The following is an 11,764-nucleotide window of genomic DNA, read 5'->3' as shown; positions in this document are numbered from 1 at the left end:
AAATACTTTCTCCAAGAGACTGTGACTTGTCTTTTTTGCTTGTCATTGTTTTACACAAAGCAGAAAATTTTAATTTTAATGAAGTCCACCTTATCAATTATTTCTTTCAGTGATTATATTCACCTTTGGTGTTGCATCTAAAAAGTTTTCACCAAAACCAAGGTCACCTAGGTTTCTCCTGTTATTGTTCAAGAGTTTTATAGGTTTGCATCTTACATTTAGATCTGTGATCCATTTTGAGTTAATGTTTGTCAAGGGTGTAAAGTATGTGTTTAGATTCTTTGGTTTGCAAGTGTGTGTCCAGTAGTTCTGGTACCATTCGTTGAAATAATTATCTTTGTTCCATTGTATTGTGCCTTGTCAAAGATTACTTGGTTATATTTATATTAATTTCTGGTCTCTCTATTCTGTTCCATTGATCTCCTTGTCTTTTCTTTTTGCCAGTACCACACTCCCATCATTACTGTAGATTTACAGTAACTCTTAAAAAGTCAGGGAGTGTCAGTACTCTGTTCTTTTTCTTCCATATTGAGTTGACTATTCTAGGTAGGTCTATTGCCTGTTCACATAAATTTTGGAATTGGCTTATCAATAACCACAAAATAACTTGCTGAGACTTTGATTGGCATTGTGTTTAATATATTGATCAAGCTGGAAAATACTGAAATCTTGCCAGTAGTGAATCATTCTATCCATAAACATGAAATATCTATTCATTTACTTAGTTCTTATTTGATATCTTTAATCAGAGTTTTGTAGATTCCCTCATATAGATCTTGTACTTTTTGAATATTTATACTCAAGTATTTCATTTTTGAGGGTGCTAATGTAAATAATAATGAGTTTTTAATTTCAAATTCTGTTTGTTCATTGCTTGTATATAGGAAAATAATTACCTTTTATATATTAATCTTGTGTCTTGAAATCTTGTTATATTCACTTGTTAGTTCCAGAAGTTTTTAATTATTTCAGATTTTCTATGTAATCATGTCATATATAAACAAAAAGTTTTATTCCTTCCCAATTTTTATACATTTTATTTCCTTTTCTTTTCTTATTGCATTATCTAGGAATTTCAGTACAATGTTGAAAAGTAATGGTGAGAGCTGACATTCTTGCCTTATTCCTGATCTTAGCAGAAAATCTTCAGTTTCTCATCATTAAGAATTGTGTTAGCTGTACTTCTGTTTTATTTTTTTTTTTTGGGTACATGTTTTTTATCAAGCTGAAGAAGTTTCCCTCTATTCCTAGTTTGCTGAAAGTTTTTTTTTATCATGAATGGCTGTTGAATTTTGCCAAATGCTTTTTCTTCATCTATTGACATAATCATGTGCTTTTTCTCCTTTGGCTTCTTGATGGGGTGGATTGCATTAATTGATTTTCAATTGTTGAACCAGCCTTGTATATTTGGAATCAATCTCACCTGGTTATTGTGTCTGATTCTTTTTATTCATTATTGGATTCAATTTGTGAATTTTTGTAATGATTTTTGCATCTATGTTTGTGAGAGATACTAATCTGTGGTTTTCCTTTCTTGCAATGTCTTTATATAGTTTTAGAATTAGGATAAGGCTGGCCTGAGATAACAAATTAGGAAGTAGTCCCTCGACTTCTATCTTCTGGGTAGAATTCCTCAGTGAAACTATCTGGGTTTAATGCTTTTCTTTTTTTGGGAGGCTATGAACTATTGATCAAATTTCTTAATAGGTATAGTCCTATTAAATTGTTTTTTTTCATATGTGATTTTTGGCAGATTGTGTCTTTCAAGGAATTGGTTCATTTCAACTAAGTTATCTAATTAGTGAACATAGGGTTATTTGTAATATTTCTTTATTATCATTTTAATTTCCATGGGATCTTTAGTGGTGGTCCCTCTTTCACTTGAGATTATCAGTAATTCCGTTAATTTTTTTCTTAGTCTGGCTAAAGGCTTATCAATTTAATTAGTCTTTTCAAAGAACCAGCTTTTGGTTTTGTCAATTTTCTATATGAATTTCTGTTTTCAGTGTTACTGATTTCTGCTTTAATGTTTATTATATTTTGCTTCTGATTACTTTGGATTTAATTTGCTCCTCTTTTTCTAGTTTCTTTAGGTAGAATCTTATATTATTGATTTTATATTTTTCTTCTTTACTAATATATGTATTTAATACTATAAATTTTTTCTGTAAGCACTACATTTACTATATCCCACAAGTTTTAATAAGTTGTATTTTTATTTTCATTTAGTTCAGTATATTTTTAAAATTTTTCTTGAGATTTCTTCTTTGACCTATGTGTCATTTAGGAGCTTGCTGTTTAATCTTCAAATAGTTTGGAATTTTCCAGCTGTATTTATGTTATTGATGTCTAGTTTAATTATTATCTAAGAGATGTTGTATGATTTCTATTATTTTAAATTTGATGAGGTGTACTTTATGGCCTAGAATGTGATCTATCTTGATGAATGTTCAATGTGAGTTTGAGAAGACTGTGTAATCTGCTATTGCTGGATGAAGTAGTGTATAGATGTCAACTGTATTCAGTGGATTGATGGTGCTGTTAATTTCAACTGTATCCTTACAAATTTTCTGTCTGATTAATCTATTTTCGATAGGGATCCATTTATCACTTCTTGCGATAATATTCTCTTTTTGCTTCACATGTTTTGATACTTTGTTGTTAGGCACATCCACATAAGGAATATTATGTCTCCTTGGATAGTTGAGCCTTTATCATTATGTAATGCTCCACTTTTCCCTGATAACTTCCCTTGTCTGAAGATAACAAAGCTACTCCTGCTTTCTTTTGACTCATGTTAACATGGCGTACCTTTATCCATCCCTTTATTTTATTCTATTTGTGTCTTTGTATTTGTAAACAATATATAATCAAGTCATCTTTTTATATACTTTGATAATCTTTGTCTTTTGATTTGTGTATTTAGACTATTGAAGTTTAAGATGTTTATTGATATAGGTGGATTAATATTGACCATATTTGTTACTGTTTTCTATTTGCCACTGTCATTCATTTTTCCTATTTTTATCTTCATACTTTTTTATTGCCTCTTGTGATTTTAATTAAGCATTGTATATGTTCCTATATTCTCTCTTTTCTTAGCATATCAATTATACTTTTTAAAAACCATTTTAGTGCTTGCCCTGGAGTTTTCAATATATCAGGTTAGTGCAAACATAATTGTGTTTTTTGCCATTAAAAGTAATGGCACCCACCTGATACATTTACAACCAATCCAAGTCCACTTTTGAACAGAAATATCCTGTTTCATCAGTAGTATTTTATCATAATAAAATAGTTCTCATTCTTTCCTCTCATGTCTGTGTCATTCCTGTCATTTATTTCACTTACCTATAAGCATGTAAATATATATTTGAAATATATGTAAACTGAAACACATTGTTGCTATTGGTATTTGAACAAACTGTTAACTGTCAGATCAACAAAGAGTAATAAAAATAAAAGTTTTTATTTTACCTTCACTTATTCATTTTCCTAAGCTCTTCTTTTCTTTGGGCTCTGGTAAAATAGTTTCTCTTGAGGTCAGGCTTTGTTAAGAACAGAAAATTGTGATATATTCCAAAACGGTTACTTTCCCCCTCCTTCTGCCTGAAACACTGGAGGATTTTTCTCTGATATTCACTGTGAGAATCTGGTTGACCTTCTGCAGGTAGATCTCACAATATTGTGGAGTGTCCCTATGACTTTGTTCTCCATGAAGTTTTTAAATCTTAGAAATGTCCATGCTGAACTTCCAGCAATTCATCAATTACAGCTCAGGTTTTTCTATTCCAGTCCTGGTTCCCATAGAGATTTCTGCTCACAGATTTCTAGTTGGAAGGTTGTGGTTCTCTGTATTCACTTGTCTGTCTCTAATTTGGGGGCAGTGTTTTGCCCTATTATCTCATTTCTCTGATGAATCCAAGAAGAGTTGATTTTTCACTTTGGTCAGTTTTTACTCCTAAGGGCAGACCCTAAAGCTTCTTATATGCCAGCCTCTAAGCCTATTTCCACGTTTTGATGTCATTTTTCTTTTTGAGGGAAGAAGAATGAACAACCATAAAAGCAAACATTAGGAAATTATATAAAGTTCAGTATATGCAAATAATAGCAGGCCTTATTAGGCTACAAATGGTAAAAATTGACCTGGTTTTGTCTTTTGATTGCTTGTCATTTAATGTTCAGGTGAAGTAAGTTATTTTACCAGAGAATTACACCTACATACCTGTCTGTGTTATAAGGAAATGATATATCTGAATTAGATTATAAGCTCCAAAAGGGCAAGAAATATATGTTGATTTTTAATACCTACTGATCCTTCAAATATTGAATGAATAAAGGAGTAAAAAAAAGTATAAATGCATTGTAATTTGTAAAGTATTAATATAAGGCAGGTATTTTCAAATATTTCTACCAAAGTATGCAGAGAGAAAATGCAAATTCTAGGACTATGGGGCCTATAACCAAGAATTGTATCCTTTATTGGAGCACACAATTTTTAAAATCTCAAATGTGGTCTCAAAAATAAGTTTAAATATTGCATAATCAATCTAACTTTGTTCTACTATAAAATCAAGTTTTACAATTCCTGAGTAAATTGAATACTCCCAAAAGGTGTGCTCCATTTTTTCTGTGCCTCAAGGAATCTCTAGTCAGCTGGAAAGTAGCATAGAAGTCAACGTTTTCTCATTTGAAAAGCACAGAGTAAGGTATCATTGCTGTAAATTTATATCACCCAACTGAGATCAGATTACATACCATAGTATTCACTAAAAATGATGAATATTTATTACCCTGCCAAGCAAACCATGTCACATGGCTATTTTATCAAATAATATCATATGTAATCTAAAGAATTTACAAAATTTAGTAAAAGCTGTCTATAAAGTCGGCCTAAACTGAACAGTATTTCTTAACACTTTTTAGTTCTTAGATTCTTTTGTGAATGTGATGGAAGCTATGAACTCTGTCCTAAGGAAAATGGATATACGCAGATATACTCAAATGTTTTATTCAATTTTTATGAATCCTTTATAAACCTAGATAGCAGGCTGAGGAAAGTACCATGTGGATTATAAATTGGAATAATTGTAAAGGTAATACATCTTAGACATTTTAAAATGAAACTGTGATTTATGGTCTGTACCTCCTTCCTCCCCTTCTTTGTTTTGAGAGGAAATATAGATTTTAGTGTCTAGATGTATGTGTGAGGGGTAGTATTTTTCTTAATAAAAGTGCATTCAAAATTTACCAATGGTAGGAAAGGTTATGCAGTGAATATTTCCTCTGTCCCAGAGATTAAAGTTATTACCAGTTTCTTTGTAAGATAATTATGTATACATAAGCATATATTTCATATGCACACATGCTAAAAACACAAAAATGTTTACATATTTTTCAGACTGTTCTATGCTTTCCTTTTCCTCCCATATCACACTTAAATATGTTAAACTGTTTTTAATATTGCAGAGTATTTTATTTATGTACTATTTATTTACCCCATCTCTTATTTTTTTATATATATTTAGGTTGTGTGTTTGTGGTCCTTTGCTACTGAAACAAATGAAACACTAAACATCCTAGTACACGTGTCTTTATGCGCATAGGAGTCACTCTATTTTAAATACACTGAAAAGCTAGGGCAGTCACGGAATGACTGGCACTTGGTCGCAGACTCACCACATTCAGCACAGCATGTTCAATCATAGGAATGCTGTAGGGAAATTAATTCATTATATTCATGCCACCTAAGGGTACCAATCATCCTTTCTATTCTTGTTTCCATGTCTCTCATTGCAGCTTGGTTCTGTAAGGGAACGGAAATGAGGCTGAACTTTAATTATGTTTCACCATGTAGTTCGCCTGAATTATATAAGAAAAGAAAAGCTTTCAAGGCTCTGTCTCACTCTGCCTGTGCGTCCTTCCCACAGACGCTGTCCAGAGTATTGTTTACTGACTGTAGTCTGTGCTGGCGTTTGTCAATGTCTGATGCTGAGAGTCTCTGTGGGTGCATTGGGGAATAAAGTGTGGCCTCTCTGGATTTCTGGTCCATGCATTTTCTTTATTTAATTTTAAATGGACAGATAGCATGATAAGATTTTGTCAATAATATGATGTTTTGAAGTGCATATATATTATGGCATAGTTAAATCCAGCTAATTAATTCTTTACTTTCCATAGCTATCTTTTGTGCGTGTGCTGAGAGCAACATAATAAATCCATTCTCCTTACATTTTTCAAGAATATAATGTATCCTCATTAACTATAGTCACCTTGCTGCAAAAAGGCCTCTCAGAATTTATTTCACCTGTCTAATTGTGATTATATATCCTTTGACCAACATCTGAAAAATCTGAGAAATTAAAATAACAGAAAGCATACCTGTTACGTTTCTCTAATTAATTGAGTCAAGGTGCTGTAGTTATACATCAAGGCCAAAAAGTTGATGCATGATAAGAGAGTGTTCCTGTTCCAGAAGGCAGTAAGCATCTAAGACACTGTCAAACCTAAGTCATTTAGTTATCTCAATATCATTGCCTTTTTTTTTTTTTAATGACAATTTCACTCTATCATTCAGGCTGAAGTGCAGTGGCATGGTAATAGCTCACTGTAACCTCAAACTCCTAGGCTCAAGCAATCCTCCTGTCTCAGCCTCTTGAGTAGCTGAGACTACAGGTGATAGCCACCACTTCTGGCTATTTATTTGTTTGCTTATTGTAGAGGAAGGGTCTCACTATGTTGCCCAGGCTGTCTCCGACTCTTGATCTCAAGCTATCCTTCCACCTCAGCTTCCCAAAGTGCCAGGATTACAGGCAGGAGCCACCGTGCCCTGCCTGTGCCTCTTTTTTACTCACGTTGGCTCTTCTGACAATTTTGTATATGATAGGTAAATGCTAACTTTTGTGTGAGTTGAAATTATTTTTTTTCTGGATTGCTGATTTCTTATTTTTATCTTATTGTATAGCAAGCTTCCCTAATTTGCACATTGGTACTGATTTACTTCTGGCGTTTGACCCATTGTTTAAAAATATGTCCCATTGGTGCTTCCAGACTGTATGCTGTTTAGAAAACTTATGATTCACAGTATGTCTAAATGTGTCACTATGTCCAACTGGTCTGTCTTCCTTGGATGGGCTTTATTCTTGTTCTCTCATGGTGGCATATGTTTTCATAGGTGATTGGGGTTGTCTGGACAAAAGTCAGAACTGGAAAACAAGAAGCAGAGTACAGAAAGGTCTTATGGGTATCAGAGGTCAGAGCAGAATACGAATCAGACAAAACAGATGCTGAATAGATTCATGACAGAGGATCAGGATTTAGTTTGACAACTTACAACAAGGAAGACCCCAAAATCAAACATGCAGGAGAGCTCACAGCCAGGCAAACTGACATGGACCAAGAGAGCTATAAGTGCTGATGGGGAAGATAAAAGGGATGAGAATAAATAAGGAACCAAGGCCAATAGAAGAGCTTATAACTTATTCAACAAATACTTGTGAAGTGACCACTATGTGTTGGAGTCTCCTTTAGACATTACAGCTACAATAAACAGTGGGGGATATAATAGCAAAACAAATCCCTATTCACATAGAGCTTATCTGAAGCAAAGTATCTCTTTATATAATTAAAGTGAAAGGAAGAATCAAATTCCCCTGGATGAGTAACCTGAGATTTGTATTTAGAAATAATGCATACTTGAGTTTTATAGAATAATCTTTCTTTCTTTCTTTTCTTTTTTTTTTTTTTTTTTGACGAAGTCTTGCTCTGTTGCCCAGGCAGTGGTGTGATCTCAGTCCACTGCAACCTCCATCTCCCAGGTTCAAGCAATTCTCTTGCCTCAGCCTCCCAAATAGCTCAGACTACAGGAGTGCACCATCATGCCTGGCTACTTTTTGCATTTTTAGTAGAGACGGGGTTTCACCATGTTAGCCAGGCTAGTCTCAAACTCCTAACCTCAGGCAATCCACCCTCCTCAGCCTTCCAAAGTGCTGGGATTATAGGCATGAGCCACTGCACCTGACCAGGATAATATTTCTTTAAGCATCTTTGGTGGAAAAAAAATTTTATAGACTTTTAAATATATAGATACATAGAAATTCATGAGTTCTTGGTACTTTTAATAGCCTAGGGTCCCAAATAGGTTTAAAGAGAGTTAACATTTTGAGTGTTTCCCAAATGTACATATTCACGGAATCCTCTTTGAAATTGAGTATCTTCTAGAACTATTAGTCCATAAAACACATTTTGACAAATGTTGATATAGGGAATAAGTGAGTAGGGAAAAAGAGATAACTGCTCTCTCCTGATGCCAAGTAATGCTTCCATTGGCTCTCCCGGCTCCTCCACGGCCAGTCCTCCTTATGATGACACCAAACTGTGCATGGCTGGGTGGGGGAGGGTGAGGGCAGGGAGACAACATCAGCTACTTCACTTCTCTCCCTTCATCTGGCATGAGAGCCATTGGACCACATGAGGAGAGTCTATGAATTCTTTCCTGCAGCATATGGCGAAGTCAGTGTCAGATGTTGGCAGAAAAGATGGCAGGTGCCTTCCTTCTAGCTGGAGTGGCTGCTGACTTTAATATATGAAAAAAAAAGTGTTGCCATCTGTACTTGAAATCAGCTGTCACCCCAAATGTGAAAATGTGGGAAGTGGCTATCTCATATTGCCATACTGTTTTGACAGGTGGAGTAGTAGAAGGATTTTCTCTAAATCTGCATTTTATGCAATTACCTCTAATGCAAATCAGTCCAATCTCATTGCTTCCAAGAAAAATTCCTGCTGCCAGTTTCTAATATGTATCCCTCACTTGGAGACATAATTGCAAGGAAACCGCATAATTGTTCACAGTTGTTATCTGTATTTCTGTTTACGATAATTTGATATATGATTTAAATTTATACATTTATCTAAAAATCAATTATCTGATTTGTATTTGTTAGATTATTGAAAGAGAAAGAATAATACATTTTAAGGGTTGCACTGCGTTTTACTTTTGTAAAAAATGTGGTTTTACAATGGTTAATGAAGTATTTTTTTTTTACTATTTTCATAATTTCAGAAACAATTCATACACCTAATGGCCCTGATATATAATAGAAATAGAACATATGATCTATATACTCATAACCATAAGAACAGAGAAATACTTCAATAAAATACTCAAAGCACTGAAAGATAACTGCATGAATTGTGTCTGATATGAAAGAGACAGAGGAAGTACCCCTATTGCTAGTTTGGCTGAAACAAATGTAAATATTTTTGAAAATAATAGGGTAAATATACCTTTCTTTGGTACATAGTATGGTGAGTTCATTAGCTACATTAAATTAGTACATTTCTCATGGAAAGTGGTTAACCTTATAGTTCAATAGACTGAAAGTAAAATAAGGTGTTGATTAGCGCGGGTATCTGTGCAATGCATCTGGGGTATTTTGACAATCTGTATCCTATCTGACACTAATTAATGTATGATTCACAAGGGATGAGAGTTCAGTGGCTAAATGTCCTAATTGTCACAAAAGTTTTCTGCTTGGGTTGACAAGAGGCAGAAACATGGGCAAATCACTTGTCTGTGATGATAAACATCATACTGAATTAAAGGGTCAAAATAAAATATGTGTAGAGAAAAGTAACTGAAATGGACAGCACCCTCCTCCAATACCTTTTTTTTCTTGGAGATAGTTGGGGAAAAGGAAAAGGGAGACAGCACGGACATAACTGAAGATAACTAGCATAGCTTTCAGAAGGCAGCATAGCTAGACAAAAATGTCTGGTCCTCAACTGCAGATGGAGTTAGGTCAAATTTCTGTTCTAGCATCGTTTACTGGAATAGTTCCATGGCCTTAGGCATGTCTCATAATCGTGATTTATAAATATATAGGAAGGGTAAAATGAAATAATTTATAAACATGTCCACTACAGTAGTCATCATACCACAAATGCTTAATAAAAAGTGTTTTTATTCTTTCATCCCTCATATCACATTTATATTTAAATCACATGCCTGTTCTATACCTTTAATTTTCTTTTGTCAGAACTTCACTTTCATATGACCCAGATTCATTTTTGATTTCATGCGATGTGCATTATGTGCGTATAGATAAATCTCTCTATATATACATATGTGTGTATATATGTGTGTGTACCTATAGATATGTGTGTAGATATATGTGTGTATATAGATATATCTGTGTATATATAGATATATGTGTGTATGCAGATATATGTGTGTATGTAGATATATGTGCATGTATATATAGATATATGTGTGTATATAGATGTGTTTATATAGATATGTGTATACATATAGATATATGTGCATATATAGATATATGTAAGTATATAGATATATGTGTGTATATATAGATATATGTGTATATAGATATGTGTGTATATATAGATATATATGTGTGTATATACAGATATATATATGTGTATATAGATGTGTGTGTATACAGATATATGTGTGTGTATATAGATGTGTGTGTATATGTGTGTGTATATGGATATGTATGTGTATATAGATGTATGTATATAACTAGATATGGATATATCTGTATATATCTAGATATATATCTATATACAGAGACAGATGTGTGTGTATATAGATATATATCTAGATACATCAATACGCCCAACAACATGGGTTAATATTTTCTTTTCTTTTTTTTTTTTTTTTTTTTTGAGATGGAGTCTCACTCTGTTGCCCAGGCTGGAGTGCAACCGCACAATCTCAGCTCACCTCAACCTCTACCTCCCAGGTTCAAGTGATTCTCCTGCCTCACCTTCCCGAGTAGCTGGGATTACAGGCATGTGCCACCACACCAGGCTAATTTTTGTATTTTTAGTAGAGACAGGGTTTCACCATGTTGGCCAGGCTGGTCTTAAACTCCCAACCTCAGGTGATCTGCCCACCTCTGCTTCCCAAAGTGCTGGGATGACAGGCGTGAGCTGCCGTGTCCGGTCGGGTTAATATTTTCTAGAAATACATACCAACATGGATACGTTTGCTTTACCCATTCAGTAGCTCCTATCAGAGCATAGCTTTGAAGAAATAATAGGACAGCAAGAATCATGTCTGATCATTGAAAAAGGTAAAAACCATGGCAGGAATGTCTTAGGAAAATGAAAACAGCCATGGATCTGATCCTATGCTTCTATTCTCTCACAGTGACTTTTTTTTTTTCTTTTCTTTTTTTTTTTTTTTTACTACTGTGATCCTAATGACTCTAATGAGTGCCATTTTATTGTCTGTCTTCTCTCTTCACTCCACTTCACTGCATGTACATGCCTAACCTTCCTCAAAGAGGATAGAAAGGTTTAAAGTACCACCGTTTCCAGATTTTAAGAATTTAAGAATGTCATCATTAGTGCATAAATGTCAACAGCGCTGTCAAAAAAATGCAAAACTGTTTATGTTTATTTCTCATTATATCTTCCCTGAAAAAGTCTTTGCTGACAAATAGAGTGACCTTACCCTTCTCAAAAGATGAGGACCCAAAAGCCTAGACAGGGTAAACAACTTCCTTTGTTCACTGAGCAATGAAGAGGAGGATGAGAATTTAGGCTCCTGATTCACTGGTGTTCCTTTTACTCCATCTTTTCTTGTTTTCATCCTATTTCCACTTAAAACCATTCCCTCAATTGCCTTTAGTAAAATCCAAAATTCAATTCAAAATTCTAATGGAATTCTAACCAAAAGTTTTGGAGAGGAAAAACATGCTAAAATTCATTCATCGGTGGCTCTTGATAGCTATTGACT

Source organism: Macaca mulatta, chromosome 9 (assembly GCF_049350105.2).
Source record: "Macaca mulatta isolate MMU2019108-1 chromosome 9, T2T-MMU8v2.0, whole genome shotgun sequence".
Classification (NCBI taxonomy): Eukaryota; Metazoa; Chordata; class Mammalia; order Primates; family Cercopithecidae; genus Macaca; species Macaca mulatta.
Note: the sequence above shows the minus strand (reverse complement) of the source record.